We start from the raw sequence: 27,709 nt of genomic DNA, 5'->3' as shown, positions 1-27,709 counted from the left end.
TTACTTGAGGGTCAGGATAATAACTAAGTGAATATTACATCTATGTTTGTAGGACCTCAAGGTAGATTACATTTTATAATTGGAAGTGAAGGTGAAAAGGGGTAAAACTTCATAAATAGAATCAAGCTGGGGGGGTGGCAGAGCCAACAGTCAGCCTTGGGTCCCGCATTTTCAAAACCTTGTATCCAGGTGCTAGTCCTCTGATTTCCTGGATCCCTGACCCTCCTGTGTCCATGGTTTCCTCTCCTGACATGATAGTCCAGGACAAGACATGGACAGATGGACCAGTGCTGAAGCCCTGTCACTCACCTGTACTAATTATAGGGCCTTGTTATACCTTAAAAGAACATTTCCCCTCTCCCCACCCCAACTTCAGGGTTTGGATCCCAACTGGTGTTCCACCCCCCTTCCCCAAGGGGCTGGACTCTGGCTTTCCCCTCCTGACTCTGTATGCCCAGATCCTCCTACCAGTCTCAGGTCCATCCTGGGAAATGCTCCGTCAGGCATGTCAATGCTTTTGATCCAGCCTCTGCTGACAATCTCAGTCCAGTCTCCTCTGGAGAGGCCTAGTGTGCCCTTTACTGATAAGCTGGGGCTGACCTGAAAGTGGGCTATCATCAGATGGAGAGACACAGAAGTTGACTTCCTTCCTTCCTTCCTTCCTTCCTTCCTTCCTTCTTTCCTTCCTTTCTTTCTTTTCTTTTTTTTCCAGACAAGGTCTCACTCTGTCTCCCAGGCTAGAAAACTAGTCTTCTTCTAACCAGCCCCTAAACTAGCCTCTTCTAACAACAAACTCCTCAAAATCAAGAAGGGAACCTTCAAGGTTTTGTAAGGCTACTCAACCACGGGGCAGAAATTCATAAAAGAAACCAAGAGGTGGCCTGGTATGGTGGCTCACGCCTATAATCCTAGCACTGTTGGAGGCTGAAGTGGGTGGATTACTTGATCTCACGAGGTCTAGACCAGCCTGAGCAAAATCGAGACCCCTTGTCTAGGAAAAATGGAAAAACTGAGGCAAGAGGATCTCTTGAGGCCAAGAGCTGGAGGTTGCTGTGAACTATCACTCCACTGGCACTCTACCCAGGGCGACAGCTTGAGATTGTGTCTTGAAAGAAAGAAAAGAAAGAAGGAAAGGAAGGGAGGGAGGGAGGGAGGAAGGAAGAAAGGAAAAAAAGATAAGAAATCAAGAGGTTAAATAGTATAAAGCAGCCTACTTGGTTTCTGCAGCCAGTGGTGCCCGGAGTGACTGGAGAGCTCATCTCCCCCACCCTCTAGCTTGAGAAGCTATGTGCCATCCAGCCCCTTGGAAAGTGGAAAGAAAAGAGGAAGTTCTATCCCCTGAGTGGTCAGAGTGATTGAGCTCTGTGAGGTTGCTTTTACTCCTGACAAATCCAATTAAAGTCCAGGGGTAGACTGTGGGTTTGTTTTTTTTTTTTTTTTTTAGAGAGAGGGTCTCACTTTGTAGCCCCTGGCAGAGTGATGTGGTGTCATAGCTCACAGCAACCTCAGACTCCTGGGCTCAAGCGATTCTCTTGCCTCAGCCTTCCGAGTAGCTGGGATTATGGGCACCCGCCACAGTGCCTGGCTAGTTTTAGAGGCGAAGTCTCACTCTAGCTCAGGCTGCCATGGAACTGCTGAGTTCAGGCGATCCGCCTGCCACCACGCCAAGCAGGCTTGGTCATTCCTATCCCCTAACAGAGCACCTAGGTCTACAGCTTTGTCCTTGGCTAATTTTGGCCACTCCTGGGGAGAGCTGAGCCCAGGAGACTTTTGAATTGGGTAGATGAACCGCTGGCGGGATGCTGGCAGTCTGTGTGCCCAGGGAAGGAAGCTTGGGTGTCATGCCTGAGGATGATGTCTTTCAAAAGTTAGACAAAGAAAAGGTGAAGTTCAGTTTTGGCATTCCTCAAAACTGAATACAGATCATAGATTAACTAGTCCTGGGGCAACCAGAACTGGCCTGAAACCAGTCTTCTGATTCCTGTCCAGCCCTTTCCCCATATTAGCTGGGTCTCCCTTCTTCTGGAAATAGAGCTAACCCCCAGCGAGGAACCCAGCTCCCAATCTGCAGTCATCCACAATGGAACCCAAGGTCAAATAAAGTGAAGCTGCTTCAGCCTACCTGGCTTCTGCACCTCGCCACACTGGGGGAGCAGCTAGGAAGTCTTCAGGAACGCAGATTCCCAGGGGCTCCAGCCCAGCGTCTCAGCTCATGGTACCGCGACTCCCTTTTTCTTTCTAGGGTGACAAGGTTTTCCTTGCCAGCAACCTTCCCTTGTGAGCACTAGATTGGCAATTTTGGCACTTCCCCTGGGTGATAGCTAGACCAGGTGGAGCAGGTCACCTAATAAAGTGTCTGTCTAAAAATAAAAACCCAGTCCTGAGCTCCGCCTACTGGGGTATGGTTTAGACACACTTGGGGGCAGAGTCGGAAAGGTTGACCACAAAAGGAAGGGGCCGGGCCTCTATAACCTCAGGGCTGGCTCCCAGGTGGCCCTGGGAACTGGGTACCCTGCTCCCCAGCAAGGGCATTAGAAATAAGTGGCCATGGGTGGCGCCTGTGGCTCAATGAGTAGGGCGCCGGCCCCATATACCAAGGGTGGTGGGTTCAAACCCAGCCCCGCCGAACTGCAACAACAACAAAAAAAAAATAGCCGGGCGTTGTGGCGGGTGCCTGTAGTCCCAGCTGCTCGGGAGGCTGAGGCAAGAGAATCACATAAGCCCAAGAGCTGGAGGTTGCTGTGAGCCATGTGACGCCACGGCACTCTACTGAGGGCAGTAAAGTGAGACTCTGTCTCTACAAAAAAAAAAAAAAAAAAGAAAAGAAATAAGTGGCCAGCTAGCCCCTGGCCGCCCTGAGGTCACACGATCCCAGCTTCACAGCCAAAGTTTGGCTCCTCAAATTCGGGACCCCCACACCTTGCATGCCTCCCTTCTACCCTTTCTAGCACACTTCCTGTCCTCACTCCAGCAGGACCCAGCCCCTGCAAGGAGGCTGGGTGCATCCTCTGCAGGGACAGCAGGAAAGGCTCGTGGGGGTGGGCAACCATAAGACTACAGGTGAAAAGTGGAGAAACTTGGGCTGGCATTTGGAGACTCAGCATCCAGTCAGTCGGTTGTTCTGGGCATGTGACCACCTGCCATCTGCAGCTGTATCCTCAGTGAGGTCCTGGCGCTCCTGGGGAGAGCTGAGCCCAGCTGACTCTTTGACTTCCACAGATGAGCAACTGCACAGGGCAGGGTGCAGATAGCTTCTGTCCCCAGGGAAGGAAGCCTGGGTGCAAGGGCATCCTCGGAAAGAGTCCTAAGAGTGAAAAGGAGTAGGCTGGTGTGGAGGCTCATGCCTGAAATCCTAGCACTCTGGGAGGCCTAGGCCAGAGGTCTCCTTGAGGTCAGGAGTTGAAGACCAGCCTGAGCAAAGGCAAGACCTCCAGAGATCTGTCTCCATGAGGAAGACCACGAGGACAACAGAAGAAAAATTAGTATTGAGTACATTGGATACTTGCTTTTCCATTCCCGTGATACTTCACTAAGGAGAATATGCTTCAACTCCATCCAGGTAAATACAAAAGGTGTAAAAACCAATAGAAAAACAACTACCCACCACGGGAGGGGAGAACACAGGATATTCCAGTGGGGAGAGGGGAAGGAGGGAAAGGGGAAAGGAGAGGAACAAGTTTACTGGTAAGTTCTCACCTAAGGTGCACAAGGTAAGGGTCTACAGCACACCCCCAGGTTAACCGGCTCAACTACAACTTGAACTTTGCCTTAGAAATGCAAACAGTGTAACCTAATCATTTGTGCCCTGGTATTAAATCTGAAATTCAGAAAAGAATAGGAAAAATTAGCTTTGTATTCTGGCCCGGCTGAGTGGCTGAGGTGGGAGGAGCACATGAGCCCAGGAGTTTGAGGTTCCTGTGAGCTCGGCTGATGCCAGGATTCTGACTCAAAAACAAACAAGAAATAAAGAAAGAGAGAGAGAGAAAGAAAGGAAAGGAAAGGGAAAGAAAGGGAGGGGAAGAAACAGAAAAAAAAAAAAGAGAATTCCTTTAAAAGGGAGTTCCTCCCCCCCCCACTGAACAACTAAACATGGATCAATTAACTGGTCTCAGGGGTCAGGATAGCAAGACTACAACTAGTCTCCTGGTTCCCATCCAGCCCTTCTGCTGAAAGCTTGGTGTCCCCTTTTCTTTCTTCTTTTTTTTTTTGTGTGTGGTTTTTGGCCGGGGCTGGGTTTGAACCCGCCACCTACGGCATATGGGACCAGCGCCCTACTCCTTGAGCCCAGGCGCTGCCCTGTCCCCTTTTCTTGCAGAAGGTCAACCCACTACCACCACTACCACCATCCCTAACCTACCCCACCCCCCGCAGAAGATGCTGGCTCCCAGACCTGGAATTTGGCCTCAGCTTACCCCCTCCACACACTGCCCATGACTGAAGAATATCACCCAGGGGGATCATAGTGCAAGAGCATGAGAAGTGTGTGGTGGGTGTCATAGGGAGTGACCACACAGGGGTACAGGGAGGTGGGGCCTGCTGGTGCTCAGGATGTCCTGCAGGTCCTCACCAGGCCATTTGAAATAGAAAGGGCACACCCTGGGGAGGCAGGGAAAGGCAAAGCCCTGTGTGGTATTGCCTGGAGTCTGGTGCAGAACAGGGCAGAGAGAAGAGAGGGAAGGAGTAGTGACCCTGGCTTGGGAACCTGCACCACAGTGGGAAAGGGAATGGGTGTGGCAGATAAGAGGGAAACAAGGGAAGCAGCTTCCAAAAATAAAGAGGCAGGGGACAGATGGAGGGCAAGGGAGTTGGGGGAATATAACCAAAAAGCTGAGGCAGGGGATTCAAGGCAAAGGCAGGCTCCAGAAAGCATTTCCAGGCCCTGGCTCTTGCTCTGCTCAGGCTGTCCTTAAGCAATGCTCCCTCAGTCAAGATGAATCTTGACCAGGGGTCAGCCAGTCTGCCCACATTCATGCTTATTAGTAACTCATGTGCTGCATTGTTAAAACCCAGTATCACCTCATCTCCTTTCTGACATCTCTGTAGAGAAGCCAGGAAGCAGACCTCCCAGAACCCTCTTCCCTGTATCATTCCAGTTCACAGTGACAGATGAAATGATGGTCTGACTGTCTGTTCAGACTGACTGACAATCCCACTGTGGCTGTGTATAATTTTGAAACGATACTTCACATTTGGGACTCTGATTCTCTGAGCTCAGTCACATGGAATATTTTCCAAGTTTCAGAAGTTCCTTCTGTGCTTTTAAATTCCGTCTCTGAAACCACCCATGAAACCACCCGTGGAACTCCAGCCCAGCAAGACTGGTAGTGCTCCCACCCTGGCTCTACCAGGTGCTAGCTATGCAAGGGATTTCTTCCTATATCCCTCACCTCCGGTCACCACATTTTCATGCTGCTCAAGCAGGTTGAGGTGAAGAAATGCTTGTCTTTAGTCTTCCTGGTCATGCTGTCATAGCATTGGTCCTAAATTAGCCTTACTCCAAGATGTAAGTGACGCTGCCCGGTTTTGACAACTTCTAAGCTCTCCTGTTGCCATCTTCACACACCCTAAAGATTCAAACCCCCTCCCAGCTTGGGAACGGGCACCTGCCAGGCCAGTGTCCTTTTCTTTTTTTTTTTTTTTTGCTTGTACAAAAGATTTTTATTGGTGAGGGAGGAATGCAGCAGAGCAGCACCAAAGAGGAGAGAAAAGAAGAGAGAGGGGAGAAAAGAGAGAGAGAGGAAAAAGAGAGGGGGAGAGAGAGAGAGAGAGGAGAGACTGAGACAGAGAGAGAGAGAAGAGAGCGCCAGTGTCCTTTTCATCCCCTCCTCATCCCTAATTCTCTCTGCTTCTGCACCTTTGTTCATTCTGCCTTTCCTGTCAAGTGTCAAGAGTCAGCAGTCACCTCTAGTTTCCAGTAGAATGCATTTTCCCTGGTCTTCCTTCCTTTCAGCCTCTCCAGGGCATTGTGCAGGTACAGTCCTTCTTCTGAAGTGCCTGATTTGGCCTGGATGACATCACACTTGGAGACTCTGTACTCCAGAATCCACATCCTTGCCAAATCCCATGGAAAGCCTTTGATAAGTACCAAAGCCTTTGATAGGCCCCTCCCAGACCTACTGAGTTAACTACCAATCATAGCACTGTGATCTTTAAAAGTCATGAAGCAGAGGGAGGAGGTGGTTCGTACAGTGTTGTGTGTGAGTGTGTGAGAGAGAGAGAGAGAGTGATGAGTGTGTGTGTGGGGTGGAGAATGACTCGGTTTGTTGCTGCGGACGTTTTCCTCCCCTCCACCCCTTTCCCTCCTGGCTGCTGCAGCGGCCGCTCCCTGGGCAGCTGGAAATGAGCAATAACCATGACGTCATGACGTCGAAGGGGAGAGCCAGAGAACAACCATCAAGAACAACGGAAGTTTCAGTCTGTGGCTAAGAAAATGGCTCATCATAATGCACTGGAATGAAAACCTAGGGACCACATTGAAGACAGCTCTCACAGTTTGCGGGGACTCGGTCCCATCACTCCAAGGAGAGAAGGCATCCTGGGCCCAAATCCTAGACAAAGCCACGGAGTATATCCAGCATATTCCAAGGAACAAACCACACAAAAACAAGAGCATGATATTGACGACCTCAATATTAGGAAGGTTGAGAACCAACACTGGTGTAGAGTCTACAACAGGGCCAAGGGCAGCACCGTCTGTGCATTGGATGGGGACTAGGACTGCAGCCTGAAGAGCCCCAAAGCAGGAAGCAACTAGGATGGAGGCCAGCCAAGCTACTCCGGGCAGCAACAATAAACTGTCTCCTTCACCTCATCCTCCTTTCAGTTCATCACTAGAACCCTCAGAACCATTTAAGAGATTTTTCACTTTTCCCTTTCTCCCCCTTTTAAAAAACTTTTATTTTTACGTGGAGGCTCTTGGACAACAGTTCTCCTACTCCTTCTCCATTTCCACTTTTTTAAAAAATGTGTTCCCTTCACAGATTCCCTCTCCCCACCAAGAATTTTAAAACCAAACACCCCAGATGTGGCAGCTTTTTGAAATGTGGAGGACAGATGTTCAGAGGCCTGCCAGTCTCTGAGCACACAGTCTCCTGCCCACCCCACCAGCTCCTCCAGCCCTGCCTGCCCCGCCCTGGCCTCTCCTCACAGGCGAACTCAACATGCACCTGCACTGAGAGGATGAAAATTGTGTGTGAGGGGAAAAGGTACCGTGGACCAGAGAGATCCCCAAAAGTCAACACACCTATCTCAAATGGAAACATCTCAAGTAGCAGGAATGTATGCTACCAAGAGACAGGAAGAGAAAGGCGAAAACAGAAACTAAAAGGCTTGGAAGTGGTTCTTCACCCGAAAGCAGATGGAGGGGCAGGGGCAATGGAGGATGGAATGGAGGGGAGACCATGTTTGCAGCAGGCAAAATAAAGGGGGAGCAGGTAGCACCAGGAGCCAGGCTCCCAGAGAACAGGGTTCCAAGGTAGTGGTCCAGGATCCCTGGGACTGTCCTGTGGCTGAGGCCACCCACCCCAAGAGGAGTCGTTGGCTTGGAGTCTGCTGAAATGTAAACAGAGACCAGAGAAGCCCCCTGGACCTTTGACCTTAGCAGCCTGACTCACTCTATTCTGTGTCTTGGCTCCCTTCCAGAACTTAATGTGACCGATTGTCCTCTAAATTCATCCCCTTGAGTGAAATTCCTCCCCCCTCATTTTCTATACCCCCACTACCACCATTTCTGGAAGGGTATTCCTTCTGTACGTGCCTGTGGATTTGTCCAGTGACGAGTGGACGAAGAGGATGGAAGTGTGCTCACCCAGCACAGCCAGAGGGAGGCAGCTCCTAGTGCTCCTGTGGTGATGACAGCCCCCCAGGACCTGGGGCTGGAGGGCTCCCTGAGATTCTCAGGGCAGAGGGAGAAATCTCCTGAGGGTGAGAAGGAAAAGCCAGAATGGGGAAGTTGCTGCTTGTTTCACAGACACTGCAAACATACTGGAAAAGCATGGAGAAGGACGGGAAGAAGGTTTAGCAAAGGGCCCAGGGGTGTGGGCAGAGGTGTAGGGGGGAGGGCAACGGTGATGGGGAGCAGGTTTACTCCTAGAATGGACTATGGATACTTGAGGGTCAGGATAATTACTAAGTGAAGATTACTTATATGTCTTAAGGACCCTGAAGGTATGTTATGTTTTGACAACTGGAAGTGAAGGAAAAAATTAAAACTTGATAAATAAAACCAAGCTGGGGTGAGGTAGAACCTATTGTCAGCCCTGGTCCTGTGTTTTCAAAACCTTGTATCCCTTTGACCTCCTGGATCCGCGACCCTCCTGTGTCCACAGCTCCCTCTCCTGTAATGATACTTGGGTCTCCAGGACAAGAGATGGACAGATGGACCCATGCTGAAGCCGTGTCAGTCTCTGTGCTTTCACAGGAGAAACCACAGCCTAGCCCGACAGGGCCTTACAAGGAAAAAAGAAAGTTTCCCCCTCTGACCCCAGTTCAGGGTCTCCATCCCAGCTCCAGTTCCCTAAAACTGAGAGCTCAGCCCAGTGGGGGGTTTGACTATGTGCCCCCTTCCCAACGCTGCTGGACCCAGGCCTTCCTGTCCCGCTCTACACGGGCAGATCCTCCTACCAGGCTCAGGTTCAGGGTCCGGTCGCAGACTCTGTTCCACACCGCAAGGCTTTGGATCCCGTGGCTCCCGACGGTCTCGACCAGTCTCCTCTGGAGAACGCCCGCCGTGCCCTAATACTGATCAGCTCCCTAGTTCCAGAACTAGGTTGACGAAGACACTTGTGTCTCCTGGGTTCAAATCTCGCGTTGCTCCTCCAGAGCAAGAAGAGCAAAGCCTCCTCCTGGCTTTGTAAGCAGATTTGACGTTCTAGGTTATGCATGCACACCGTCTGCTTTTAAGTGTCAGATTCTATAATTACGCAAAACTGCCTGCTTCTTCCTTTAAAATGTACTGGGGCCGGGCGGTGCCTGTGGCTCAAAAGGGTAGGGCGCTGGCCCCATATCCCAGAGGTGGCGGGTTCCAGCCTAGCCCTGACCAAAAACTGCAACAAAAAAAAAAAAAATTGTACTGGGGCTAGAGACGGTGAACAACTTTGAGCGGACCCAGTATCCCAGATGCTGTTGCCTCGCGTTGGCCCCAGCTCGGGGTTCGAGGGCTCCTCCTTCTCTCCAGGGCCGAAAGAAGCCGGCAGCTTGAGCAACCTCCTCCCGGACTCGAATATCCACTTCGGCCTCAGAATCCCGGTTGCCCGGTCTGGAAAACCTTTTTTTCCCCCTGTGTGCCTCCATCCCCAGCCCTTGCCTGGAAAACTCTGAAACTTGGCAGAAGCAGGTCGATAAATAAGAGGTTGTACCAGTGGAGCAGGACCCCAGAGTTCTACCTCGAGCCGCGCTGTTTACCGCCCCTGGAAGCCGAGCCCTCATGGAAAGACGGGTCTGCCCAGGCGGGACCCTCGGTTCCTGTCGACCCCATCTCCTCCACCTCTAGCTTGGGGCGGCATGGGAGAATCAGGAGATTGGAGAGAGCCCAGGAAGGAAAAGGTAGCTTCACTCTATCGCAGGTGACTAACTAAGCGCTGCCCACAATCGCTACAAAGTTAATTTGCAATCGACTTGTAGGCGTGGTCAGGATTGTTCCCCTGTGGTGCACCTAGGTCTGCGCTTTTACCCCCGGTCTAATTCCGCGGCCTGGGGCGGGGGTGGGGAGAGAGCTGAACCCAGGAGACTTTTAAATCTGATAGATGAACAAGCAGCTGTGCAGGCAGGCTCTGTAGCCAGGGAAGGAAGCTTGGGCATGAAGATGTCTTAGAAAAAAAGTTATACAGAAAATAAAAAACAACAACAAAGAAAAAGTTATACAAAGCAAAACTCAGGTTCAGGTTTGCATTCCCTTAGGAATACGGATAATCAATTAACTAGTCCCAGAGGACTAGTTAAGAGGCCTAAAACGGTCTTCTGTTTCCTATGCAGCACTTCCCACATAAAGCTGGGTCTCTCCTATTCTTGAAACAAAAGACCTAAACCCTCAGCGGAGGCTCACAACTGCCAACCCCAATTTGGCCTCCTCTGCGCCTGCCACACTGTCCAGGAGCGGTTACCACCTGGAGCCAAGCGCTGGGTCAGAGGAGCTTTGTGGTGGGAGGTGAGTGAGCACGCAGGGTTCCAGAACTGGCTAGGCCTCTGGGGCTAGCTCCCACTTTGCCTGTCCTCCAAGTCCTCACCGGCACTGTCTTCACAACGCGAGCCCCGTAGGGAGGCAAATATTCTGGGGTCACCTGGACTTTGCTGCAGAAGAGAAGAGACTTGAGGGGATCAGAGTAGGAACGCTCCCAGTAAAACCTAGACCCCATTGGAAAGGGGAATGGGAGTGTTGGGAACTCAAAGCTTTCACAGACAAGACTGAAGGAAAGAACCACGTTCCAAAAAATAAAAGGGGGAGGGGACTTCCAGGGAACAGGGGAGGAAATGTGGAGAAGAGCATTCAAGTAAAATGTGGGTTTCCATAGGTGTTCTTCCCAGACTCTGGTTCCTGCTTTGCCTGAACCTGGCTCATGCTCTCCTTGAGGGGGAATCTTCCACTCCAGTCACTCCCCCAAATCTGACCTGTGCTCTCTAGAAGGTTGTTCCTTCAGACTGCATCTTCTACTGGTCTTTCAAATGGCAGATAGCTACCTGGGCACCCTGGCTCACACCTGTAATCCTTGCACTCTGGGAGATGGAGGTGGGTGGATTGCCTGAGCTCAGGAGTTCAAGACCAGCCTGAGCTAGAGGGCGACCCCATCTCTAAAAAAAAAAAAAAAAAAAGAATAGCAAGGCATTGTGCTGGGCGCCTATAGTTCCAGCTACTCTGGAGGCTAAGGCAAGAGGATGGCTTGAGACCAAGAGTTTGAGGTTGCTGTGAGCCATGATGCCAGAGCTCTCTACCAAGGGTGACAAAATGAAATTATGTGGTAAAGAAAGAAAAGAGGTAGGATACAATGTTCTTGCAAGAACCCCTGGACATTCAGCAAAGGGACATTTGACCTCCAGATTCTCCCACCAACTAAGTACACAACATCTTCTTGCAGAAGCATACAAGGCACAGGCTGATGGGCATGACAGTCGGAGGGGATGAGGTCAATTATGCACAGCTGACTCTTTTTTTTTTTAAGTGCTGCTGTTGGCCCCATCTGAGCTTCAGTCATTATTAAGTTAGCACCATAGATGTGGTACCTACCACATGGGGTGTTAGGAGAAGCAAGTGAGTTTGTATTTGTTTGCCTCTTACAATGAACTTAAGTGTAATGAAACACCATGGATTCTAAATATTCACATGCTTCTTGGTTGACTCGGCTGGCAGGGGCACTGAATAGGTGAGATACTCAGTTGTGCAAACCAAACTCAGTTGAGTTAGGTTTCTTTTTGGTGAACACAGTAAATGACTACCAAGTACATTTTTTTTTTATTAAATCATAGCTGTGTACATTGATATGATCATGGGGCATCATTCACTAGCCAAGTACATTTTTGATCCAGTGCGCCCTGCCGTGCTTGGAAGACTGCAGTTCCCACGGAACCCTTCAGAGCCAGCATTGTGGCACTCTAGACAAGAAACTGCTTTTTTATAGTAATGTTATGCCACCTATGGCCAAAGAAACTTGGTACGTTTCTCACCACTTACAAAAATTAACTCACGCTGGATAAAAGATTTAAATCTAAGACACGAGACAATAAAAACCCTGGAGGAAAGTGTGGGAAAATCTCTGTAAAGATATTGGCCCATGGAAAGATTTTATGAAGAAGACCCCACTGGCAATTGCAGCAACATCAAAATAAATAAATGGGAACCAGAACAAGCTTAAAAGCTTCTGCACAGCTGAGGACATAATAAACAAAGCAGATAGGCAACCTTCCAAAGGGGAGAAGACATTTGCATGTTATGAATCTGACAAAGGGCTAATAATCAGAATCCTCAAAGAACCCAAACAAATCAAGGAGGGAAGAGCAAACAAGGCAACTAATCACTAGGCAAGAGAAATGAACAGAACCTTCTTCCAAGAAGATAGATGAATGGCCAACAAACACATGAATGCTCATCCTCCCTAGTCATCAGAGAAATGCAAATTATTGAGATATCAACTAACCACACTGAGAATAACCCACATCACAAAGTACCAAAGCTGTCTGCTGACATGGGTGCAGAGAGAAGAGAACACTGTATACACTGTTGGTGGGATTGCAAACAGGCTTTTTTTTAATATTATTTTTATTTATTCATTCATTCATTCATTTATTTTTTTGAGACAGAGTCTCACTTTCTTGTGCACTCACTTTCTTGGTAGAGTGCCCTGATGTCATAGCTCAAAACATCCTCAGACTATTGGACTCAAGTGATCCTCTTGCCTCAGCCTCCTGAGTAGCTGGGACTACAGGTGCCCAGGATAATGCCCAGCTATTTTTTAGAGACTGGGGTCTTGCACTTGCTCAGATTCGCCTTGAACTTGTAAGCTCAAGCGATCCACCTACCTCGACCTCCCAGATTGTATGTAGTACAGCCTTTTTGGAAAGCAGTATGGAGAATCCTCAAACAGCTAAAAGTAGATTTTCCATTTGATCCCACAATCCCATTACTAGATATCTACCCAGAAGGAAAAAAATCATTTTATCATAAGGACATTGGCACTCAAATATTTATAACAGCTCAATTCACAATCGCAAAGATGTGGAAACAAACCAAGTGCCCATCAAACTATGAACGGTTTAATAAATTGTGGCATGTTGCGTGACCGGAGACACGAACAAACAGTAGCTTTGCCGTGGGTGTAAACTCGCTCCTGTAATTATTAAGTTAAGAAACAGACTACACACAATTAGATGAGATGAAATGACATGTAGCAAAAATCTTTATTCCAGGTTTTGGTTTTATACTTTTCCAGTCACATACACACTTAATTTACCATCTATTAGTTTCATCATTATCTTATTTTACCTATCTGAAATTTAACTTCAAAGGAAATATTTTATTATCATATCAATACGATCACCTTTGTAGTAAACCTCTTCTTCTAAACATTGACTAATTTCTGAGCAGGTATCTAAAGGAAGATCACAAAGAAGAAAGTAGCCACAGGGGAACAGAGTTAATAGAAGAATATCTTCAAGCGTTCACTCAGTTTACTCAGTATGAAGTAATAACTGTCTTTTCCTCAGGGCAGAGCACCTATAGACCTCTGACAATATGTTGTTAACATATGTCAACCCTCTGGCCCGTATCTCTGAGGAAGGGCAGCATGCCCTTTGATCTCAGGCTTCACGGGGTGTACAGCTTCAGAGAAAAGGCCTAAGAAATTTTACAACTCCAAGAAAGCCTAACTCTGTGTGTAACCCAGGGGGGTCAAAGTCCCTTAAGCCTCTAGAAGAAAAGCAAGTCATCTTAAACTCACACTGAATTTACTTTGTGTGCTTGAGGTAGGATATGTTTATTTCTAAATATTATCCTACATGGCATGTATATGCTATTCAATCATAAACTGAGGAAGACTTTACATCTTTTGTGTTAACCTGGATGGAGTTGAATAACATTCTCCTCAGTAAAGTATCTCAAAAATGGAAAAGCAAGCACCCCATGTACTCAGTACTAATTTGAAATCAGTAGATGAGAAACTGCAGACCTCCACAGAGAAAAACACAATTAAATCTGGGGGGGAAGGGCAGAGGAAGGAGGGGGCTCAGTAAGCTTCCATCTAACGGGTACAATGTACAGGTATTGGCACACCTTCTGGGTGAAGGACTCAGATCCAACTGAGACACTACCTAACATAAGCAAACACTGTCAATTAATCGTGTGTACCCTTATATTCATCTGAAATGAATAAATAGAGAAGATTCAAAAATGATTTAATTGGGGAAAATCAAATGTTGACTATATTTGATGTTATTCAAGAACTATTATTGTTTAAGAAATCAAAGATTTTGAGTGGTGCCTGTGGCTCAGTGGGCAGGGCGCCAGCCCCATATACCGAGGATAGCAGGTTCAAACTTGGCCCCGGCCAAACCGCGACAAAAAAAATAGCCGGGTGTTGTGGTGGGCGCCTGTAGTCCCAGCTACTCAGGAGGCTGAGGCAAGGGAAAGGGAATCATCGAAGCCCAGGAGTTGGAGGTTGCTGTGAGCTGTGTGTTGCCACAGCACTCTACCGTGGGTGATAAAATGAAACTTTGTCTCTACCAAAAAAAAAAAAAAAATCAAAGATTTCTGGCTTCTTTTGAGAAAAAAAAGAAACTTGGGATATAGAGAGAGAACCAAAGGATAATTTGGTTCTCCTCTTGCACATTTTAATATGGGATGGAGTGTTACTCCTTTTTTTATTGTTGCAGTTTTTGCCTGGGGCCAGGTTTGAACCCACCACCTTCGGTGTATGGGGCCAGCACCCTACTCCTTGAGTCACAGGTGCTGCCAGCAGCAAATGTTTTAGAATAGAAGTTGTTTTTGTTTTTGTTTTTGTTTTTAGATGCAGAGTCTCACTTTGTCGCCCTGGGTAGAGTGCCATGGCGTTACAGCTCACAGCAACCTCCAGCTCTTGGGCTTAGACGATTGTCTTGCCTCAGCCTCCCAAGTAGCTGGGACTACAGACACCCGCCATAACACCAGGCTATTTTTTTGTTGCAGTTTGACCAGGGCTGGGTTTAAACCTGCCACCCTTGGTATATGGGGCCGGCGCCCTACTCACTGAGCCACAGGTGCCGCCCCAAAAGTAGAACTTTCACTTTTTCAGTAGTCAAACTGTTGGGGTTACAAAGAAAGACTCCCCCGCGAGCCGGTCATGTTGGTAAGCCCAACAATTTGAGGTTGCTCTGAGCTTTGATGCCATCGCAGTCTACCCAGGGTGACAAAGAAAAAAAGAAAGAAAGAAAGATGCCACCTCACAATTACTATAAATGTTTGCTGTTTTTAATAATCATTGTCTAAATTTTCATATCCAGTTTTTCTGGGAAAGAAGCAATTTTGAAACAAAAATAATAAATTATTATCAAGCTATCCCCAAAACAAGGTTGATAATCACAACCATTTTAGAAGGGATTCATTTATTCACTTGTTCCTTTAAACATTCCAGAACACCCCCACCCTCAGCCAGGCACAGTCTAAGCCTAAGTGCGGTGTGCTCTGGCGCTAAAGGAACTCAGACAAGGGTGGAGGATCAGCCCTGCACAGTCAGTGCGGTGCCCATACCTGCTGTCCAGGCTGAGCTGAGGGCCAGTAGAGACGGGGTGTCAGACTGGCCTGTGCCATGCCACTTCCACTGCCTTTACTGGAAATGCCATCAGTCAGTGCCCCCAGGGAGGGAGGGAGGACCAAAATCCAGGTTTAGCACATTTGATTACTGCAAGATTTCCTTGTTCTTGTCTGGACTTAATCCTCACTCCCATCCCCAGTCCTAGGCACCCACAAATTAGCTACTTTTGCCTTTCCTGGACATTTCATATTAATGAAGTTATACATTCCAGTCTTCTGTGTCTGGCTTCCTTAACTTACCCCGAGGTTTCCGAGGCCCACCCATGTTGTACCCTTGTAACTGTCGGATAGTATTTCCTCCTATAGGTGCATCAGGTTTGCTCGTCCCATTGCCAGTTGATATTCAGGTTTTTCTCCAGTTTGGGGGCTGTTGTATAGATAATAATGCTACAAAAATTGAGGAATGTATCTCTGTGTGGACATAAGTTTTCATTTGTCTGGGTAGATCCCCAGCACAGGCATTTCTGAGCTGTATGATAAGTTTATGTTTAACATTTTTAAGGCTCTGTCAAATTGTTTCATAAACTGACTTTCCTATGTACGATGCCACCAGCAAAGTTTCTCTATGTCCTGCACAATTCTTTCCTCCTTATAGTAGCCATTCGAGTGGTGTGTAGCACTACCTCATTGTGCTAAATTTTCACTTCCCTGATGAGTAGTGATACTGAAAATCTTCCACCTTTCTTTTTTCTTTCCTTTCTTTTTTTTTGAGACAGAGTCTCACTTTGTTGCCCTTGGTAGAGTGCCAAGGCATCATAGCTCACAGCAACCTCAAACTCTTGGGCTCAAGTAATCTTCTCGCCTCAGCTTCCCAAGTAGCTGGGACTCCAGGTGCCGGCCCCAATGTCGGACTATTTTTAGAGACAGGGTCTTGATCTTGCTCATGCTGCCCTTGAACTCCTGAGCTCAAGGAATCCACCAGACTTAGTCTCCCAGAGTACTATGATTACAGGAGTGAGTCACCAGGCCCTGCAAAAATTCATCTTTTCATCATATGCTAAGCATTCAGGTATAATCTTTGGTTGAAATGATACAAATCTTTTACCCAGTTTGAAATGGCTTGTTTATCGTTTTATTGTTGAGTTATAGGAGTTCTTCATATCTGTTAGACTCTACTTTGTCAGAAACTGGGATCAAATTTTGATCCTAGTTTGTGACTCAATTTTTATTTGCTTAACATTGTCTATGGAACTTAAAAGTTACTGATTTTGTTGAAATCCAATTTATCGATCATTTTTCATATGTCTCTATCTAAGAATTCTTTGTGTAGCCTGTGGTCATAGTATCTAGCAGAGAACTCTTTTCTCTTTGTCCAACTTGAGCTCAGAAATCCTTTTTTTTCTATATTTCCATCTAATATATTCATAGCCTTAAACATTACATTAAGGTCTATGATCCATTACGGGTAATTTTTGTGTTTGATGTGAGGTAGGGACAAAAGTTTATATTTTGCATGTGGATATCCAAAAGTCCAAGCACTCTGTTGAAAAGCCTCCCCTTTGGCACCTTGCTTGAAAATTAATTAACTGTTAGTTTAAAAATGCATACATGGACTCTCAGTTCTGTTATATCTATTTATATTGGCCTGTTCTTATGACAATACAATACTGTCTTGATGCCTATAGCTCAGTGGGTAGGGCACCAGCCACATACACCAAGGCTGGCAGGTTTGAACCTGGCCCAGGTTAGCTAAAACAATAATGACAACTGCAACAAAAAAAAATAGCTGAGTGTTGTGGCAGGTGCCTGTAGTCCCAGCTACTTGGGAGGCTGAGGCAAGGGAATCACTTGAGCCCAAGAGTTTGAGGTTGCTGTGAGATGTGACGCCATGGCACTCTACCCAGTGCAACGGCTTGAGACTCTGGTCTCAAAAAACAAACAAACAAACAAAGAACAATACTGTCATGATTAACTGTGGCTTTATGATAACTGGATGGTATGAGTCTTCCTTCTTTCTTCCCTTTTTTGACACCATTGTGGCTCTTTGACTCCAGCCCCCTATCATGGAGATGTAGCCTGACTCTCTTGCCACAGACTAGAATGCCATGGCATCACCCTAGCTCACAGCAACCTCAGACTCCTGGGTTCAAGCCATCATTCCAGCCTCAGCCTCCCAAGTAGCTGGGACTACAGGTGCCTGCCCCAGTGGAGGCACTCTGAGTACCCCAAGACTCAGGAAGAAAACTGGGGCTGGTGTCCCCAGGAGGCTTGACCAGGCCACAGAGTTCTTCACCTAGCTTAGCATGGAGTCTAAAATCCAGGCTGCTCCAGGTTGGGCAGGGTCTTCTCTTCAAGAGCCACAAGAGTTGGGAGAAGACATCCAGGGACGTTATGTTCTTCACCCCAGTCCTCTGCTATAAAAGAGAGGAAGGAAAACATTATGCATGACCTCAAAAGGTTACCACCATACCACATATCCCACAAAGAATGTTCACATTGAGTATTGGGAAATCTAAATATTCAATAGTTCATAAAATCAATTGAATAGGAAAAGGGACAAAAGATATCACAAACACTTCATTTAAAAGGATATGCAGATGGAAAGAAAGGACAGGACAAGTTTCTCCCCATTATAGATCACTAGGAAATGCAAATTAAAACAAAAGTGAGCTAACTTTACATCCCTGTCAAAAAAGGATAAAATAAAAAGTAGTGATAACAGCAAATGCTGCTGAGGGTGTGGAGAAACTGGGTCACTCATTTATTGCTGATTGCTGGTGAGAATGTACAATGGTATAGTCACTCTGGAAGGAGTATGACACTTTTTTAGAAAGTAAACAGGCCATGCATTCGTGGGCATGTGTTCCAGAGAAATGAACACAAAGAAATGGTAACAGAGCAGAAGTCTGTACAGCTTCCTGATACGGCTAGACAGACTCACCTCTGAGGACTCCCACAGGGAGGCCCAAGGTCCATGGCTGACCTTGGGCAGAGACAGTTTCAGCTCAAAGGAGACACAGCCCAAACAATGAAAGCAAGACCCACATTAGAAGGAATCTTTTGGCTCAGCACCTGTAGCTCAGCCAGCTAGGCACCAGTCATATACACTGGAGTTGATGGGTTCGAATTCAGCCTTGGCCTGCCAAACAACAATGACAACTACAACCAAAAAATAGCTGGGAGTTGTGGCAGGTACTTGTAGTCCCAGCTACTTGGGAGGCTGAGGTAAGAGAATCACTTAAGTCCAAGAGTTTGAGGTTGCTGTGAGCTGTAACACCACAACACTCTACCCAGGGAAACAGCTTGAGGCTCTGTCTCAAAAAAAAAAAAAAGGTGGCGCCTGTGGCTCAAGGAGTAGGGTGCTGGCCCCATATACCAGAGGTGGCAGGTTCAAACCCAGCCCCGGCCAAAACTGCAGAATAAAAAAAATGAAGGAATCTTTTACTCATAGTGGTTGCAAACATATAGCAGGAAGAGAATGTTACCACTGGCGTCAGGAAGGTGGTTCCTCCTGGAGGTGGGACAGGGAAGGGGTGTCCTGTGGGAGGGGCACTCAGGGCACTTGTGAGGTGCAGGTCAGCTCTGCTTCCTGACATGGGTGGCGCTTATGTGAGCATAGTCATGAGTTAATATTATATATGTGTGCAAGTACTTTCCTACACATAATTTATGTTTCACATATTAGAAAAAGAAAAGAAAAATAAATCAGACACCTCCCCTTTAAGAAGAAAGAATGAAAAAGAAGATGTCAAACAAATATCAGTCATATATGCTTCTTCCATTTGCAAATCCATCCAAAAAGCAGCTCTGCAACCCTTACTTTCTTCTTCTTTTTTTATTTTAGACAGAGTCTCAAGCTGTCACCCCGGGTACAGTGCTGTGGTGTCACAGGTCACAGCAACCTCAAACTCTTGGGCTTAAGTGATTTTCTTGCCTCAGCCTCCCAAGTAGCTGGGACTACAGGTGCCTGCCACAGTGTTGGGCTATTTTTGGTCGCAGTTGTCATTGTTGTTTAGCAGACCCGGGCTGGTTTCGAACCCGGGACCGGTGCCCTACCCACTGGGCTATGAGTGCTGCCCTACTTTCTTCTTCTTTACTGAGACTCAACATTTGCAAGGCTTTTGAGGACAAGAGCCTGGGTACATCTTACTATCATAAAACAGGGTCAGTTTCTTGTTGCAAAAGATGAGACCCACAAAAGGCAGTCTGGCCTTGAAATAGGCACTGAGTGAGTTTTCCATCTGGAGCGACTCCCTCTTTTGTCTTTGGATCCACCCCCTGAGACCCGAAAATGCTGATGGATGAGGGCAAAACCCCATCTTAATGATGCTCCTTCTCCTTGGCCCACATGTCCAGGACACAGCCCTCTCCCTCCTGCCTCAGATATCAGTACCTGTACCAGCATCAGGCTTATCAATTCCTCCTCTTAGGGAGGGACTCTCACTGAAGCCCATCCAGGAGTCTGCTCAGAGGCTCCTCTAAGGAGTACTAGGGGCATCCTCTAAGCCTTTCTTTCCAGCGGATTTCCAGGGACCTCTAGCAAGCTCACTGCAGACCACACTGCTGACCCCTTCTCCATTCCCCATAGCCTGGAGGAACCTCACAATGAGTTCTCCCAAAAAGCAATTTCTCTTCTCCCGCTATCTCTTTGTGTTCTTCCTAGCTTGCTAGGCAAGGTAACCACACTGGGCATCAAGTCTGATGGAAGGCAAGTCTATTGTGTTCTCTCTCTGTTGGGTGGGGTAGTGAGCGACGCCAGGCTGCCCTGCACCTTCTCACCAGGCCCATTCTAAAGCTAAGAGGAAAGCCAGGGAAGGAAGGAGAGGGCAAAGACTGTGTGGGGTCACACAGAACAGGGCAGACAGAAGGAAGTGGGAGGAGGGCCCTGACCACAGAGTGCAAAGGGAATGGCATTTTCCCTAACTCAAGACTTAGAACCAGGAGCCTAAGATGTGAGTGCCTGGTAGAAGATGATGGGAAGAATCTCACCAGAGGCATGGGTTGGTGGCTAGGATGAGGGGACAGGAAGGAAGAGGATGACAAACATCTAGGAGGTGAGGGTGGCTCCAGTCTAAGAATCAGGTGACAGTTCTATTTCATTAGGTTTCTAAGCACACTGTCTGGGTGTGAGACCAGGTGGCGGAGCCATCTGTGAAACCAGCCACATGTGGCCTTCCAAAGGGAATCCTAGGTGCCACCCCTCCACCACACTTACTGGGAATCCCGGGCCCTCCCCTAGGCTGATACCTCTGCCTCCTCCTCCCCCTCCATCCCCTTCTTCCCACAGTCATTCTCTGCCTCCCTCCTCCATTGTCCTAGCCAGAACCATCATGCACCCTGCCTCTCCCCTCACTTTCAATAAGCCTTACAGCTCAGAAAGGAACAGAAATACAGGTTGAGATCAGATGTTCTACAAACTTATTCAGTGCTTTCTGGGGGTGTATTGAAGGACAACAGCATTGTCTCTAGTGTCAAAGCACTTGCCCAATACCTAATTTTAAGCTATGTGGGAAAAGTCATCCTAGTGAAGGAAACTGAGGCCCAAAAGGCTGAGCATGCTTGCCCAAGATTCAGCTAAATATCCTGGAACAGGGGGTTTCCAGATACAACCCCAGCTCCTGTTATATGCAGCTGCCTGCTCGGAAACTGGATGGGAAACTCTTCCTGCCTCACAGGGGCCACTTATGCCCCTGGGTGGGATCCTTCTGTGGCTCTCACTGTTCCTTCCATGTCTGACCTCCATTCTCAAATCCATCTCTATAAATCAGGAAGAAAATCACACCTTACAGGGCATGAACATTTATTAACCTATGAACTCTTTTTCAAAAAGTTAAAGAATATTCCCCAGAGATGAGAGAATAAAACAAAGAAGATCAAGACGGGGCCTGTGGAATCTGGGCATCAACCCACGATGGGGTGAAGGGACTCCCCACAGACACGGAAGAGTGAAGTTGACAGGGCAGTGTCCCAGAAAGAAACTAGGGGACTTAGGCTGGTGGGAAGTGAGAGAAGACTTCACCAAGAAATGACCTTGACAACAACCAACATCAGTATGAAGGTGTTAAGAAGGGATTTTACTCAACTAGGAAAGAGTTGGGGGATACATTTATTAAAGTAGAAGGTCACAGAAAGCAAGACAATGAAAGCCTCAGGCAATTATTAAATCCCTGGGGAAAAAAACAACAAAATATGGGAGTTTAACATGTGATTCACGTTTGAGTAACATTCCTGTAAGTCACTAATTTTATCTCAGACTCTCCTTCCACTCAAAATCATCATGTACCTACAGCTGATGGTTGAAAATGTGTGTGATGGGAAAGGTAGTGTGGGCCAAATAAATATTGAAAAGCCCACACAAATGTCTCAAATGGAGACATTTCAGGTAGCATGAATGTATACTACCAAGAGACATGAAGAGAAAGAAGAAAACTTAAACTAAAAGGCTTGGAAATGGTTGTTTATCAGAAAGGTAATGGGGGCAATGGATGAAGGAGAAGCAGGTAGCACTAGGAGTCAGGCTCACCCAGAGAATAGGGTTCCAAGTAGTGGCCCAGCATCCCAGGGACTATACCTGTGGCTGGGGCCACTCACTGCAGACTTTGGCACTGAATCTACTGAAATATGGGAAAGGACCAGAGAAGCCCTCTGTACCTTTGACCTGAGCATCCTGGTTCATTCTAGTGTCTTGGCTCCTTTCCAGAACTTAAGGTGATCAATTGTCCCTAATTCATCTCCTTGAGTGGAATTCCTCCCCCCAATTTCTATAATCTTGCCACCACCATTTCTGGAAGTGTTATTCTGCATGTGTTTGTGGCTTTGTTGATTTCAGTAGACAAAGAGTTTAGAAGGGTGCTGGGTGCCCGTACCTCAGTGGTTAGGGCGCTGGCCACTGCTCTGGGGCTGGTAGGTTTGAATTCAGCCCAGGCCTGCTAAACAAAAAAAAATAGCCAGGCATAGTGGCAGGCCCCTATAGTCCCAACTACTTGGGAGGCTGAGGCAAGAGGATCACTTAAGCCCAAGAGTTTGAGGTTGCTGTGAGCTAAGATGCCACTGCACTCTACTGAGGGTGACCAAGTGAGACTCTGTCTCAAATTTTAAAAAAGGGGGTGGAGGGTGGTGTTTACCCAGCACAGCCAAAAGGAGGCACCTCCAATGATTCCAAAGGTGCCCAGAGCCCAGGGAAACTCAGGGCTGGAGATGCTCAGTGAGAGTCTCACCCAGGCAGAGGGAGAAACCTCCTGAGGGTAGGAAATAAAAGCCAGAATTGGGAAGTTATTCCTTGTTTCACAGAGAATGCAAACATGCTTGAAAGTCCTGGAGAAAAGGAAGGAAGTATTGCAAAGGGCCTGGGGTGTGGGAGAGGAGGAGTTGGGGAGGGGTATGATGGCCTTCCTGGGCACTGGTGAGGGTGGGGGCAGGTTTACTCCTAGAATGGCCTATGAATACCTGAGGGTGAGGATATTACTGAGTGAAGATGACACATATATTTGAAGGAACTTGAGTTATTTTATAATTGGAAGTGAAGGAAAGGAAGTAAAATTTCATAAATAAGAACAAGTTGGAGTGTGGCAGAACAGTCAGCTCTGAGTCCTACATTTTTAAAACCTTGTATCCAGGTGCTTGTCCTCTCCCTTCCTGGATACCTGGCCCTCCTACGCCCACAATTCCCTCTGCCATGTTAGAGTCTCACAGACAAGAGGTGGACAGATGGACCCTTGCTGAAGCTTTCACGTGAGAAATCACAATTCACGCTCATGGGGTCTTATACTGTAAAAGAAAGTTTCTTTCTCCCAATTCAAGGTGTCCATCCTAGTTGCAGATTACTGAAATTGAGGGCTCAGTCCAGTGGGGTTTTTAACTATGTGTCCCCTTCCTGTGCTGCTGGACCCAGGCTATCCTCTCCCTGTCCTGCTCTACATGCCCAGATCTTCCTATAAGGGTCAGGTTCAGTGCAGGCACTCCTTGGTCCTCTGTCGTAGTGCTTCTGATCCAGCCGCTCCAACTATCTTGTCCAGTCTCCTCTAGTGAGTACCTAGCCTGCCCTTTACTGGTGAGCTCTGGCTGAGGGGAAATTGGGCTTCTACCTCTTGATCTTGATCAAGATATTGGGATCCCATCTCTTGATCCCAGATAAGACTGGAAAGAGACACTAAAGTTTTCTTTTAAGCACCAACATTATTATCTCTATCTCTATATCTCTGAGACAGAGTCACATTCTGTCACCCAGGCTCATGTAAAACCAGAGAAGCACAGAATTCACTTTCTAACCACACCACAAGAAACAAAGAAGGAAATAGCAGGGCCTCACCCAAGCAATCTTCCTCTGTCTTTTCCCCTGGCATTCTAATTTTTTCAGGTCTGGGTTGGCCACCCCAGACAAGAAACCCTGCCCCACCCACCCCCACCTCCACCTCTCTGATGAAGCTGTGAAACTCCAGTGAGACCAGGTAGATAAGAAAGGCGGTCCCAGTTGAGTAGGACCTGATAGGTTTCTCCCTCAGACCCAGCCCGTTTGCCTGCCTGAAGACTGGAATGGGCTGGTGAGGCCCTTGGTGCCTGGCAACCCCATCCCCCCCAGCCTCTAGCTTGGGTTGAGGGGGAGGAACGGGCGAACTGGGTGCTTAGAGGACCAGGTTTCGAAACCTCTCTCTGTCCTGAGGACATGGGCGGAGCTTCCCTGGGAGACTGAATGCTGTAAAGGAGGGGGCAGCCGCACTTCCCACTTTCTGTATCTGGTCTCTTGGTTTTCCAAACCAGTGAACTTGAAAGCTCCTGAGTCGGTTATTTCTCTCCACCAGTCCTTCCCCTTGTGGTGACCAAAAGCATGACAGCGTTGGTGAGTTCAGGATGTGAAAGTGAGTGCTGGGCTAGGGCCTGCAGTAGTGGACAAGGAAGGAGAGGCCGGCCCACTGCCAGGATCACTGGCTCCCAGCTGGAAGTTAGGCTCCCCAAATTCAGATCTGTCCATGGGTGCCTCCCTTCCACGTTTGCACTCTCACCTCCCAGCCTCTCTTCAAGTAGGAACTGGCCCACTGGGAAGCCCAGGTACACACCTTTTAGAGACAGAGCCTCACTTTATCGCCCTAGGTAGTGTGTCGTGGCGTAACAGCTCACAGCAACCTCCAACTACTGGGCTTAGGCGATCCTCTTACCTCAGCCTTTCGAGCAGTTGGGTCTACAAGCTCCCGCCACAACGCCGGCTATTGTTTTGTTGCAGTTTGGCCGGGGCGGGTTTGAACCTGCATCCTCAGTATATGGGGCCAGCGCCCTACCCACTGAACCACAGGTGCCGCCCCAGGTACACACTTTGAATGGTGGCTCAAAAAGGGTGTGCGGGAGAGGGAAGTCAGATTAGACCTGAAAAACGGGGAACCTCAGAACTGCAGATTTGAAGCTTCGCTCCACTGGGCGTGACTAAGAAGGCCGCAGCTCCCGCAAAAGAAGAAAGGTTGATTGGCAATTGACTTGTAGGCGTGGTCATTATTATTCCCTCTCTGAGCACCTAAGTCTGCAGCTTTATCCTTGAGGAGTTCTGGCTGCTCCTGGGGAGAGCGGAGCCCAAAAACTTTTGAATCCGATAGATGAACAGAGTGAAGGGCGCAGCCTCTGTGCTTGACATGATGATTGATGTCTCTGAAAAATTATAGGAATATTATATGATATATAATAAAAATTATATCCAGTTTCATTTTTGCATTCCACTACTGAATACAGATCATCACTTAACTAGTCCCAGGGCAGACGGCAACAGGCTTAAAACTGCTTTTCGGGTTCCTATCCAGCCCTTTCCCAATGAAGCTGTGTCTCCCCTACTCTTTAAAAAGGGCTAACCTCCAGCGGAGAGGGTCGCAGCTCGAAAGCCCTAATACCGCCTCCGCTGCCGCCGCGCCCGCCACACTGTCCAGGAGTCGTTAACACCTGCAGCCAAGTGTTGGGCCGGAGGAGCTTGGTGGGGGAAGGTGAGTGAGCACGTAGGGATGGGCACACTGGGCCTCTGGGGCCAGCTCCCACTCTGCCGGTCTACCAAGTCTTTAGCAGCGTCATCGCCAGGAAGGGGCGCCCCCTGGGGCAGGGGAAGACAAACCTTCCGGAGTCAACTGGACTTTGCGGCAGAAGGGGAAAGATGAAAAGCAGTAGGGATTCTCCTACGGAAAGCTAGCCCCCGCTAGAAAGGGGATGGGGGTGTGGAACTCAAAGCTTTGGGAGACAAGTGTGAAATGAAAGAGGAGGGGAGTTCCAGAGAGTGGAGGAAATGTGGAGAAAAGCATTCAAGTAAAATGTGGGTTTCCAAAGATGCTCCCAGGCGCTGGCTCTTTCTTTGCCTGTACCTGACTCAGGTTCTTCTTGTGGGAACCTTCCCATCCAGTCATACTCCACAAACCGACTATCTTCTCTGAGGAGCCAGAGGGTCCTGGGCTTGCCCTTGCAGACTCCATCCCCTTGTGGCCTTTCCAACCCCAACTGCAGTTGCCAAAATCCTAGGACATTCAGCAAAGAAACTTTCAACCTCCAGATTGTCCCATCAAGTAAATACATAGCACTTTCCGGCAGAAACAGAATTTGGAGGCTGATGGGAATGACTATGTGAGGGGATGAGAGTAATTATTCTCAGTTGCCTTTTTTTAAGGTTCCACTCTTTTTCTTTACTGCTGATTTTTGGTTGTTTGAAGAACTGTGACAAAGTACTAGTTTGTCTTACTTTCTTAAAGTCCTGCTGTTGGTGCCAATTACGCCTCAGTCATCATTAAGTTAGGGCCATGAAGGTAGCACCTGCCAGGTGGGTGTTAGGAGGAGCAGATGAGTTCATATTTGCTTGCCTCTTATACTGTTATCCTTACAATGAACGTAAATGACACGAAACACCATCGATTCTAAGTTTTCATATGGTTGTTGATTGAGTCATTTGGGGAGGGGGAAGTGAAACCAAATAGGTGGGAAACCTAATTGTGCAAACTGAAGTTTCCTTTTGGTAAGCACAGTGAATGACTGCATGGTACATTTTCTATCCGGTGTACCATGCTTGGAAGGCTGCAGTTCCCACCGAACCCTTCACTCTAGAATAGGGCAAACATTTTTTTTTTCTTTTTGTAGAGACAGAGTCTCACTTTACCGCCTTCAGTAGAGTGCCATGATGTCACAGGACTCACAGCAACCTCTAGTTCTTGGGCTTACGCAATTCTCCTGCCTCAGCCTCTGGAGCAGCTGGGACTACAGGCACCCGCCACAATGCCCGGCTATTTTTTGGTTGCAGTTCAGCTGGGGCTGGGTTTGAACACGCCACCCTCCGCATATGGGGCCGGCGCCCTACTCACTGAGCCACAGGCGCCACCCAGGGCAAACATTTTTTTAAAACTGCTTTTTTTCTAGTAATGTTATACCACACATGACCAAAGAAACTTCATGGAATCTGTATATAGAGAGAGTTAAGGACAATTTGGTTATCCTCTTTTTCACATTTTAATAGAGAATAGAATAGTACTGTTTTATGCCCAAGAATGCCTGGCATGTTTTAGAAATAGCACTTCCATTTTTTAGTAGTCAAACTGTTGGGGTTACTAAGGAAGACTCCACATCACAAAGACCGTGCATGTTCCTATTTTTAATAATCATTGTCTAAATTTTTATATCCAGTTTTTCCAGGAAAAAAAGTAATTTTTAAACAAAAAGAATAAAGTATTACCAAGATGTTCCCAAAACAAAGTTGATAATCACAACTATCTAGAATGGCACTTGATCCTTTGTTCATTCATTCCTTGAAACATTCCAGAACACCCCCAACCCCCAGACAGGCACAGTCTAGACCCTGTACAGAGGCCTGAGTGGGATACACTCCTGGCTCTATGGGAACTGAGACAAGGGTGAAGGATCAGTCCTGGCATGGTCAGTGTGGTGCCTGTGCCTGCCATCCAGGCTGAGCTGGGGGTGGTAAAGAGGAGCTGTGGCAGTGGCCTGTGAAGCACCACCTCCACTGTCTTTACTGGAGATGCCATCAGTCACCACCCCTTAGAGAGGGAGGGAAGTTGATTTTGTGTAATAGGTTCAGGGGCATCACACCCGGGGATGCTCACCACCCCCCCAGCCTGGGGGCTCCATGGTTGGCACAGGGCAACCTGCCCAGACCTTGTCAGATTCAGTTTCCTCTCCAGGCTCATCATATGCCAGGTGAGTTCAGCCTCATTGTCAGAATGGGGTGTCATGAAGCCCAGTGGTAGGTGTTAAGACTCATGAGCAGATCAGGAAGGGAGCAGGGCCGTAAGAGGATGGAGAAGACCCAAGAGAAGCAGTCAAAAGGCAGTGCCTGGCTCCTGCCAGCATTACAGCACCTGCCTGGGTGGGGCTTCTGGCTCCAGGGAAGATCTTACTTCTAAGGTTTCTTTTTTCTTTTTCTTTCTCTTTTCTTTTTTATTTTTTAGACGGAGTCTCACTTTGTCACCCTCGGTAGAGTGCCATGGCATCACAGCTCACAGCAACCTCAACCTTGCTCAGGCTGGTCTCAAA

The sequence above is a fragment of the Nycticebus coucang genome, chromosome 9 (assembly GCF_027406575.1).
Source record: "Nycticebus coucang isolate mNycCou1 chromosome 9, mNycCou1.pri, whole genome shotgun sequence".
In the NCBI taxonomy this organism is placed as follows: domain Eukaryota; kingdom Metazoa; phylum Chordata; class Mammalia; order Primates; family Lorisidae; genus Nycticebus; species Nycticebus coucang.
Note: the sequence above shows the minus strand (reverse complement) of the source record.